Genomic DNA, 11,705 nt, shown 5'->3' with positions numbered 1-11,705 from the left:
ACGGGGTCAAGTATCGTGTAATCCGTATTATGTCTGGTACTTCGAAACACGATGTTAAATTATGCCCCTTGCGAACTGCATGTTTATTGACTTGTTCTATCTTTTGACTGCTAGATTGTATGATTTTTTTGCTGGGTACTAGCATCTTTGTGCCTTTGTAAGGCACATCATACGAGGAAAACTAACAGCTCGTTTTGGGAACGACGGATCTATATCTCTATGTTGGCTCAGTGTAGCAATTTATCAGGTTGAAATGGTTGCATAGCAGAAATATAACAACGACAAAACATGCCAGAAAGAAACACATTATGTCAGTAGCAGGAACTGCTTAGTAAAGAGGTACCTTTCATGATGATAAATGATGAAAAACCTCAATAGCAGCCCATTGTCTGAATCTATCTCTCTGACAATTATGAAGCTTCTGGCAACCGCCGCCCATTGTGTTCCTTCTGCGAAGATTAACATCATAGATGTACGTGGTGTCAAGCACCATTTACAAAAATTAGGGGAATAGCCGTATGACAACCTGGTTTGGAAACAAATTCTAGAATAAAATCCTTAGCAACAAATGGAAATTATTAACATAGCACAGAAGTAGGTAGAATATCCAGATCAAATTGTGTCATCATGATAGAAAAGAACAATAAGTTATGCACACGGAAAATGGATGCAGATTTGCAAAGACACAAAGGTTCCCAAGGGAAATCCTACACATTATATCTACAGATAATCGATGCACGTGTTTCTTCCAAAGATCATACAATATCTGCATACAACGGAGGGGTCGCCGGATTTGACACGTATATAGTCCTATCAACTGAATAAAGATGTATAAAATGTTCTTTACTGAAGAAAGTGCATATCGACAGTGATGAACAAGCACACTGGCTAACAATCTGTGTCCACCAAATGGAAGATGTTCTCAGAATAGGTTGTCACAGATGAGAATGAACATCTAATATCAAAAACTATTGCCAAATTGACATGAAACAATAGGACTATATTTTTTTCTGAACAGAACATCTGAAAACAATAAATGGTTATGAATTCAGCGACACAACAACAGTATTCTGAATAACGAATTCGTTTCTGAATAGCCCAATGCATGAACGAAGATATGCTACGAGATAATTAAACAAACTTAAAATAAATTGATTTTCATGGATATATCAAACAGGTTGATAATTATAGCACGATGGGAGTGCTGCAAATAACAGGTTCATACAATATGTGTGAGAAATTCTCAACGCACGAGACACCATATTAATATTGAACTACACATCTAGGAAGACAACACATAAGCCAACACCGACGCGAGAGTGACAGCTACAGTAACAGATGCTAGGCACAGCTTAGTGTGGAGATCCAACCTACTTGCCATCTTAATCTTATTGTCACCTATGATATCCGTAAGCTGGCTCACGACCCGTTCGTGCTCTGCCGCAAAATTGCTTCGCTCTGTCCAAAGCTCTATGTAAGCTTGCTGAAGTTCCTTAATCTTGGACTATAAGATTGTTGCCCTATCATCAGATTCGTCCCACAGCCGCATGATGGAGCGTGAAAGCACCGGCCTCCATGGTTCGTCAATCCACATGACCGAGCGACATCTCTCTGCTCCCTGAACATACAGGTTTGGTAATAAAAGATAAAAGTACAGCTCTACTACATGCTTTCTTTCAGGGGATCTGTAATTGAAATTTGCAACGGAAAACAAAAGCACTTGCATTGAGGGGGCAGCCGAGGAACCTTCTCCCAGTGGAAGCGTAAACAAAAGCAACCTTCCTTGCTAGATGCATATTGTGATGGCACTTCTAAGCAGAGCTTGAAACCACCCCGAAGAACTCGGGATCTTAGATCTCCCTTGGAAGCTCATCCACGACGACGCCTTCATCCTGTATGACAGAGTGCTAAGGTGGGTGAGGAAATATCATATAAATATAGACGAATCTGTAATATTAGTTTGGATCGGGGGAATTATTACCCAAACAATGGTTCCGCACGAATCAGGAATCTGTTTCGAAACTGACGACCTTATCACGGTTGACAAGCTGGCGTCGCCGTCGCTCGTGTGTATGATGAACCTAACCATGGCGTTCCAGGTCTGGCAGCGGTCGCCGGAGTCATGCCGCATCGCAGCTGACCAGAGGAAGAGGCCGTCGTGTGCGAGGCGTTCGACGATGCACATAGAGGCTGGAGACGATGATGGGCAGACGGCGTCGGTGCTGGTGCGTGAAAGTGTGGCATCGGCATTGTAGATGCATCCGGAGACGGCAAGCAGACAACGCCGACGTTCGAAAGAGAACCTCCTCTATGCTTCAAAACGGCGAGCAGACAACGCCGATGTTGCTTCATCGTTTAGGAGCAGAACCACCGGCCAGAACAGAGCGAGGTGTCCACTTTCGCCGCTTCTTTTCTTGATTGATTATGTACGGGTAGTGTCTGATCCTACAGGAGGAGGAAAAGATAAACCATGGTAAAATATTCAATTAAAAAGAAGCTAGATCGAATGGATACTTCCCTGGTCCTTTGTTTGTATGAATGGCGCTTCAGAACTCTGGCGCCCAATTTCTTTGGCGATTGATCCGCTGCCGAAAATTGAAGAAAAAACCATTTACATCATGGTTTGACAGAAGCAAATGCCCCACGGTGGACGTCAACTGTCGTGGAAAAGATTCCGACAATAGAAAAGGGTAGGATAAAGGAGCATGATCTATCGAAATGCAAATGGGTGACAGAAGTGTTTTAGCGAGTTCAGGCCTCTCACGATGGAGATAACAACCCTACGTCTCGTGCTTTAGAGAGGCTTTGCTTATCTAATATATACACGGAATTACATGGTGTCTTGGAGAAAGAAGAGAATGAATCTCCAAACTAGAGAGAGAGCCAGAGCTCCGCGGGGAAGAATGAGCTGCCCTGAGCTATGTGGTGGGGGTGGCTTATATAGAGTGCGCCATCCCCTCACCTCCTATGTTACAATGTGGGGCATTGATGTCATAATGTCAGCTCACTACAGAACCTCCTCTATGCTTCGACTGCCTTACCGACTGTTGTTATTTGCATACCCGAGTGAGTCATACAATCGAGTGGTTGACTGTCACGCGAGTGGATGGAATGTACTTGTCTGAGGGGATCCGTACCGAGTGGATTAGATGTTGTCGCGATCCAGTCGGAATTTCCCTTGTAGTCCTTAAACTAATAATGAGGTGCCCTTAGGTAGGACTAATAGGTCAGGCCTATGACCCTACCCTAGGGCTATATCCCCGTCACCTGGAACGGCGCATCGTCAACATTGACTTCCTCCGTCTACGCATGCTCGGTGCTGGCAACATAGATTTGTGCCTTCATCTATGATGCGTTCCCGGGCTTGGCAAACCCGACGCGGCGCATCTCAACTATGTCTTCTTCCCAGCGCATCACTACTTAGACACCACTTCGCCCATGACTAACTCGGCGCCTTCTTGCGCTCGCAGCTCCACGGTGACTTCCTCGACACCGGCTACCCGACTCATCATCGACCACGACGTTCTTCGCACGGCTACCTCGACCACGGCTACACCATCCTACGCTCTCGGCTACCTCAACATCAGCACAAAGGGCTACCGCATTGCTTGAGCAACCTCGTTGGTTTCCACTCCGGCCACAACTTCCGCGATGCATCGACCGTTACTACTGTGGGGGGGTGATACGTCTCCAACGTATCTATAATTTTTTATTGTTCCAAGCTATTATATTATCTGTTTTAGATGTTTTATATGCATTTATATGTTGTTTTATATTATTTTTGGGACTAACCTATTAATCCAGAGCCTAGTGCCAATTTCTGTTTTTCCATGTTTTTGAATATTGCGGTTAAGGAATATCAAACGTAGTCCAAACGGAATAAAATCTCTGAAAAGATTTTTCTTGGACCAGAAGACACGCAACCTGCTTGGAGTAGGGGGCTAGGTAGTTGTCGGGAGGCCACAAGCCTGCAGGGCGCGCCCTAGGGGGTGGCCACGCCCCTGGCTTGTGGGCCCCCTGGAGGTATCCTAACCCTTATTCTTGGCCTATAAATTCCCAAATATTCCCGTATGGCCAAAAAGAGCAACGAAAATACTTTTACATCGCCGAGAAGCTCTGTTCCCGAGAGATACAATTTGGGAGCCTTTTCCGGTAATCTGCTGGAGAGGGAATTGATCACGAGGTCATCTATATCAACTCCATTGCCCCTCCGATGATGTGTGAGTAGTTCACCACAGACCTATGGGTCCATAGCTAGTAGCTTGATGGCTTCTTCTCTCTCTTTGATCTTCAATACAATGTTCTTCATGATCTTCATGGAGATCTATCCGATGTAATACTTTTTTGCGGTGTGTTTGTCGAGATCTGATGAATTGTGAGTTTATGTTCAAATTATCCATGAATATTATTTGAGTCTCTTCTGAATTCTTATATGCATGATTTCATATCTTTGCAAGTCTCTTCGAAATATTTGTTTGGTTTGGACAACTAGATTGGTAATTCTTGAATGGGAGAAGTGATTAGTTTTGGGTTTAATCTTACGGTGTCCTCACCAAGTGACATAGTAGGGGTAACGAGGCACGTATTGTATTGTTGCCATCGAGGACAAAAAGTTGGGGTTTTCATCATATTGCTTAAGTTTATCCCTCTACATCATGTCATCTTACTTAATGCGTTACTCTGTTCTTCATGAACTTAATACTCTAAATGCAAACAGGAGTCGGTCGATGTGTGGAGTAATAGTAGTAGATGCAGAATCGTTTCGGTCTACTTGACACGGACGTGATGCCTATATGCATAATCATTGCCTTGGATATCTCCATAATTAATCGTGTTTTTCTATCAATTTCTCAACAGTAATTTGTTCACCCATTGTATTATTTTCCTTTATGAGAGAAGCCTCTAGTGAAACCTATGGCCCTCGGATCTATTTTTCATAATATATTTTCAGATCTACAAACCAAAAATACCAAAAATACTTTGCTGCAATTTATTTACTTTTGTTTTACTTTCAGATCTATCATTATTTTATACCTATCTTTATCAGATCTCGTCCTTGCAAATAACTCTGAAGGGATTGACAACCCCTTTATAGCGTTGGGTGCAAGTGTTTGATTATTTGTGTAGGTACTATTATTGGAGCCTTGCTTGTTCCTCCGACTGGATTGATACCTTGGTTCTCAACAAACTGAGGGAAATACTTATCTACTTCGCTGAATCACCATTTCCTTTTATATAAAAAAACCAATGCAAGCTCAAGAGGTAGCAGAGGGGTGATTGTCGGCTTACCCTTGAATTCTTCTCAAGTCTCTCCGTCTACCTCACTACCATTGTGATCGCGGGGGGGATGTTGAGTATCGTGGTTAGTTAGGAAACATAAGATAGACTAGGAATTATTCTGGCTTGTCTTGTACTCCAAGTTGATCATGTCCTCCTATGTATATGCCCATGAGGCTCAAGTAATACAATAACTATTCCATCAATCTCTCTCTCCCTTTAATAACCCATATTACCTCAAATCTAAATTATAGTTTGTAAACCTCAAGACAACAATCTGTAAGAAACTGTTACCAAAACTCGACTTACCAAAAATTAAAATACCGCAAGAGCAATCGTAAAAATATCATGTATCCTAGTGAAATAATGTACAATAATGATATTTCACACAATAGCATTATCACATATAAGAGCAAAGGTACTGAACATAACCGTACATCAATAGGCCTTTCACGCCAATATTGTCACACAATGAACATGTTGATTTTTTTAAACGATGTCCCCACATGTATGGAATTATTTTTGTGGCAAGACAGTTTTCTGATTGGTAATAATCTTTTTGTTTCAGTTGGCTCTGAGTTTTATTTTAACGTAGATATTATTTTTACCATACAGGTTGTAGTAGAGGATTTGTATTGTTTTTGTAAGAAGAAAATATCGGCTTCGTACATGATTAAGAAAATTGATTTGAAATTCTGTAACAACAAAGGGTTGGCAACTCCTCTAACCAGCAAGATGACTTTATCTGATGGCCTTGGGATAAATCTGGGAATGTTACAGTCCGTAGTGCCTATCATTTTTCTATGTCATCGGTAAGGGACCAGGTTAATCCGGGCTCTGCAAGCGATGCACCCACGGGCGATCGCCCGATCTGGAAGTTGGTGTGGAGTGCTGATGCTCCCCCCAAGATGAGGCATTTTGCATGGCAGGTTATCTCAGGCTCTCTACCCACAAATGCAGAAAAGTTCAGACGTCACATTGGGAACTCCGGCCACTGCAGTCTCTGTGATAGAGAGGAGGAATCGTCATTTCATGCTTTGTTGGTCTGCCCTAATGCCGCTCTAATGTGGGATGCAATGCAGCTCTCGTGACCACTACCTAATCGGGTGGATATTCCTTGCACTGCATCAGAATGGCTACTACATTTGCTTGCTGATTCACATGAAAACATTAGGAGCAGGATTATTATGGTACTTTGGCGAATATGGCATCTTCGGAATGAGCTGGTGCATGGCAAAACCATCCCCCCGGTGGATACATCCTGGTCTTTTCTTTCTAACTATTATAATACGTACCAACATATCTCGTTAAGTGTCGACGAGATCCTGAAAGGAAAGACTCGAGTGCTCGATATGGGGCATCAGCCAGTTCACCGAGATACTCCTAAGTGCAAACTGGTTTGGCCACACCCAGCAGAACATGAGGTAGCACTGTCAGTTGATGGATCATTCCAGGCTGTAGATGGATCGGCTGGTTCGGGCATGATTTTGCGGGACAGTAAAGGAGCGGTAATATTTGCTTCATACCGTAAGTTGTTCCTTTGTAATGATGCCCTTGAAGCTGAGCTACAGGCAATCAAAGAAGGGCTCCAGCTAGCTACGGAGCATTCGCAAGCTACACTCATCCTTCAATCCGACTGTGTAGAGGCACTCAAGATGATTGTGGATGCTTCCCCCAACAGATCAGCTTATGGACACTTGGTGGCGGATATCAGGGAGTATATGAACATTAGGGCTTTTGTTCGTGTCAAAATTCTCCGAGAACAGAATAGGGTTGCACATTGTTTAGCGAACTTTGGTAGATGTGGTGATAGCACAGCCTGCTGGTTGGGGCGCCCACCTCCATGTATCCGTAGTTTAGTCGCTGATGATTGTAACACTATCACTATGGAATAAAAATCCCTATGTTGTCTCGCAAAAAAAAGGGCTGGCAACAACAACAAACGACCGGTTGTTGATCTATGTGCAAGAACAACAAAAAGATCAATCAACAACACGCACAATAACAGTACAAACCTTCTGATAAAAATTCCAAACCACCCAAATCTTTGTTTGTGTGCTACTCTTATAAATAATACCACCTGTCCATAACTCCATATTCACACATTTAAGTTTAGCACATGTCTGCAAATCCTGCAAAGAAATTATCAACCATGATGCAAAGAATTGCAGTTAGCTTCCTGACTAAGATACATAAATAAGAAGCTCCAAAAAATAAAAAAGAACATTGATGATCCACTCCCAACGTAATGAAAGAAGGTATTGAAGAACACTCGCTTGTTGGTTCACGCATACTCGGCTACTTTCTTCCATCATATCACTGTTCCAGTGGTCCCCATCCCTTTTTGCTATAACTAAGAGCAACTCTAACTCGCCGACCCATTTCGTCCGCGCACATCCGTTTGTGTCACGCCGGGCAGAAAAGTCATCCCAACGCGCCAACCTAAACAGACGCGCGTCCGCTTTTCGTCCGTCTGCCGACCCATTTCCGACCCATTTTTAAGCCTGGTTTACGTCAGCGCACACACGAGACAGATGCTGGCGCTGCGCGCCAACTACCCCTGGTCCGCCAGTCGGTGGCAAAGTCTTCATCATTCGTCTCTACTTTTCCAAAACCCTCCCGTCCGCACGCACTCCCCGGCCGCTCACCATGGAAGACAACCTTGATGCCGCCGCCGGCCTCGCCTCCCCCGCCTCGTCCAGCATCACGACCGCCCCCTCCCGTAAAGGTAAGCCTCGCGCCTCCTGCAAGACGGTCATCGTGCCCAAGAAGAAGAAGGAGCTGAAGCCCGAGGAGAGGGCTAGGGAGTTGGCGAAGAGAAAGTGCCGGAGGGACACGACAGGCGCAAGGGACGAAGCAGCGGTCGTCGCGGTCATAGCCGCCGCAGCGCAGCGGGAGGTTACCGTTGCACGCGTCGCGGCGGCAACAAGGGAGGCTCTTTTTGTACCTAGGGTTAAAACTTGGCCAGCACGGGCTCGTCAACATCGCCATGGCCGCGGCCAGTACAGAATGGTATGTGTTCCCTTAGATGGCGTTACCAGAGTCGCCCCGCGCGTCGACGACTCAACCGATCCCCGGCTTCCACGCCTACCCGCAAGCCTCCCCCTCTCCGGAGAATGCTCGTCGGAGGTGAGCGTGATGGCGCCATCCATGCCAGCACCCGTGCCCATCGACCTCAATGCCACACCGGTAGTCGTTGACTTGTCATCCAGTGGTGGACGAGGAAATGTACGCGGGAGGTCTTAGCCAAAATGCTCTCCGGTGCACGTAACCTGGTCGACGGAATGCCAGCGGCCGTCAACGACGAGAGGGCCAATCGTTTCATCAGAGCATCAACTTTGAGGGTGCTCCGGCGGACGCACATGGTGCCGATGTGGCTATGACTGGCTATGATCCCAAAGAGACCCAAAGCCAGGATGGCGAGGCGGGCCGTTCACGCCGTCGACCTATGACCAAGCTGGCATGCAACCCGCCTTCGTGCAAGATCAGGTCGGCCTCGACCTGGACGGCTCGACGACATGTTTCCGAATGACTACGGCCTCGAGGAAGAGGATGAAGTGGACATCAATGGGGAGCCTTTGTTCGAGGATGAGCTAGCCACCCAAGCCACCGGGGTGAAGCCCAAGCGAAAGAGTAGACAGACGAAGGCATACACGGCGGCCGAGGACAAGCTCCTTTGTGAGTGTTGGAGGGACATTGGGCAAGACTCCAAGGTCGGCATCGGACAAAAAGCATCAACCTTTTGGAATCGTGTCCATCATGAGTTTCACGAACGGAAGAAGTTTCCGTCGTACCAAATGCAAAGCACGCACAGGTGGGTGTCCATTTCAAAGCGATGGAAGGTGATCCAACAAGAATGCAATAAGTTTTGTGCCACTTATGAGAGCATCAAGGCACGCCCCGTGAGCGGCATCGGCATGCAAGACATGGTATGCATGCATACACCCTTCTTTGTTTTCATGTTTCTTTGCTAATATGTTTGCGTTTAACTCATTTGTAGGCATTCCAAGATTTGAAGACATTCAAGGTCCAACATGAAGGCAAGTCCTCCAACCTTTCTCATTGTTGGAGGATCATTAAAGATGAGGAGAAGTTCAAGCTCCAATATGATGCCTCACAGCGCATGGGGGAAAGGAAGCCGTGGAGGAGGTTGGGGAGGGTGAGAAGCCACAACCACGGGGAAAGACCAACTCCAAGAAGGAGTACAAGCGGGATGCAGCGTCGATCGCCTTGATCGCAACCGTGGAGGGCATGATGAGCAAGAAGGATTCAAGGGAGGAGAAGCGTCGACAAGACAAGGAAGAGTAAATGAACGCTTTCATGGAAATACAAAGGAGGAGGCTTGAGATGGAGGCGGAGAAGCAAGCTAGGATGCTTGAGATGGAGGTGGAGAAGCAAGCCATGATGCTTAAGATGGAGGCGGAGAAGCAAGCCAAGATGCTAGAGATCGAAGCCGCCAATGCCAAGACCAAGGAGAAAGAATTGTCTTTCGCTAGCATGATGATGGGGGTGGAGATCATGAAGGTGGATCTCAACACCTTGTCGCCAAGGAAGAGACCATGGTTCGAGAAGATGCAGGCCGACATGCTCATGTTCAATTACGAGTGATCTATGGCATCGAGCGCCATCATTTTTGTATGCTGGCAAGTGTGCTGGCATGACCATAGCCGCAATGGCGTGGTCGAACTCCTGTTCTTTTTTGTGTGCTGGCATGTGTGTCGGCCGTCGGCAAGTGCGCCAGCATGAACTGTTTTCTGAAGCTCGCATTGTATGTCTGCCGCTGGCATGGTATCGGCATGAACTTTGGACGACAACATGGTCGTTGCCTTGATCTACTTTTGAAATGTGTGTGCGGACATAAAATGGGTCGCGGACGTTGGACACACTGCTGACCCAAATCTTAAACGGTTCGGATGTCGAGCGGATGGCCGATCCAAACGGACAAAAAACGGATAAAAAGTCATCCGTTTGTTTGGATGGGCACATTGGAGTGTCTCTAAAAGTAGATGTTTATATGGATAAAGACTTTACATGAATTTAAGCAATTGTGAGAGATGTGCAACTGGTAGACAAAATTGAGCGAGACGCTGCCACAAAAGGTTCGCCAACCATTCTCCTGAAAGCACCAACTGTTTTCGACGAGCGATTGCAAAGAAACAAATCCGAAAGCAATCCGACTTCGATTGCAAGCGATGGTTTTCTACTCCACCTTTTCATAAGGGGGGAGAGACACCGGTGGGTTCACAAACCCTAGTATTCGCTTGGCATACTCCCAACTTTCCCAAATCTCCAGTTTGCTGGGCGATCCGGCATGCGCATGGCGAAGATGGCATCGATCATGGCGGCGCGCGGGCAGGGGCAGGGCCATCAGGTGCAGCAAGATTTCGACTTTTTCTTGGTGGTGGACTTCGAGGCAACTTGCGAGAAGGACACTCGGATCTACCTACAGGACGTCATTGAGTTTACGGTCGTGCTTGTCGACGGCGCCACTGGCCTCATCGAATCAGCTTTCCGTAGGTACGTTCGCCCCAGAGACCGGCCCGTGCTGACCCAGTTTTGCAGGGACCTCACCGGCATCCGGCAGGAGGACATAGGCGGCAGCGTGGATCTCGGCGAGGCGCTCTGGAGGCACGATGCTTGGCTGAAGGGGGCAACAACGAAGGCAGGGAACAAGAGATGCGTCCGCTTGGCCATCGTGACCCGGGGGGACTGGGATTGTCGCACCATGCTGGAGTTCGAGTGTCGATTCAAGGGGATCGAGAATCCCTCCTACTTTGATCGCTAGATCAACCTAAGGATCCCCTTCCAAGCGGCTTTCGGTGGCGGAGGGCGGGTCAACCTGCAGGAGGCAGTGCGGGCGGCGAGACTAGACTCGGAGGGCCACCTGCACTGCGGACTCGACGACACGTGCAACACGGTGCGGCTTCTTGTTGAGATCATGCGGCGCGGGGTCAAGATCGCCATCACCGGCTCGCTGGCGCCGATCCAAAAGCAGCCGCCTCCCACAAGCCAATGCCATGATTGTCACCAGGGCCTGACTGCCATGATTTCATATCTGAACCTATTCATGTTTCCATGAATATGAGAGTGTTTTGGATCAATCTTGCAAGTTATATGCACCTATTACGTGTCATAATCAACGTACCCCAATGTGACAATAATTGGGATTGTTTCCGATGATTACCATAGTTTGAGGAGTTCATGTATTCAATATGTGTTAATGCTTTGTTTGGTTCTCTATTTAAAGGAGGCCTTAATATCCCTTAGTTTATTTAGGGACCCCGCTGCCACGGGAGGGTAGGACAAAAGATGTCATGCAAGTTCTTACTATAAGCATGTATGACTATATACGGAATACTGCCTACATTACATTGATGAATTGGAGCGAGTTCTGTGTCTCCCTAGTGTGTAACTATTACATGATGAAT

General features: G+C 46.6%; 1 pseudogene; it reads left to right on the top strand.

Annotated features, from left to right (window-relative positions):
- Positions 1 to 10,579: 10,579 nt before the first annotated feature.
- LOC123441838 lies at positions 10,580 to 11,471 on the top strand (annotated as a pseudogene).
- Positions 11,472 to 11,705: the final 234 nt, after the last annotated feature.

Source organism: Hordeum vulgare, chromosome 3H (genome assembly GCF_904849725.1).
Source record: "Hordeum vulgare subsp. vulgare chromosome 3H, MorexV3_pseudomolecules_assembly, whole genome shotgun sequence".
NCBI classification, from domain to species: domain Eukaryota; kingdom Viridiplantae; phylum Streptophyta; class Magnoliopsida; order Poales; family Poaceae; genus Hordeum; species Hordeum vulgare.
This window is presented reverse-complemented; position numbering and strand designations above follow the sequence as displayed.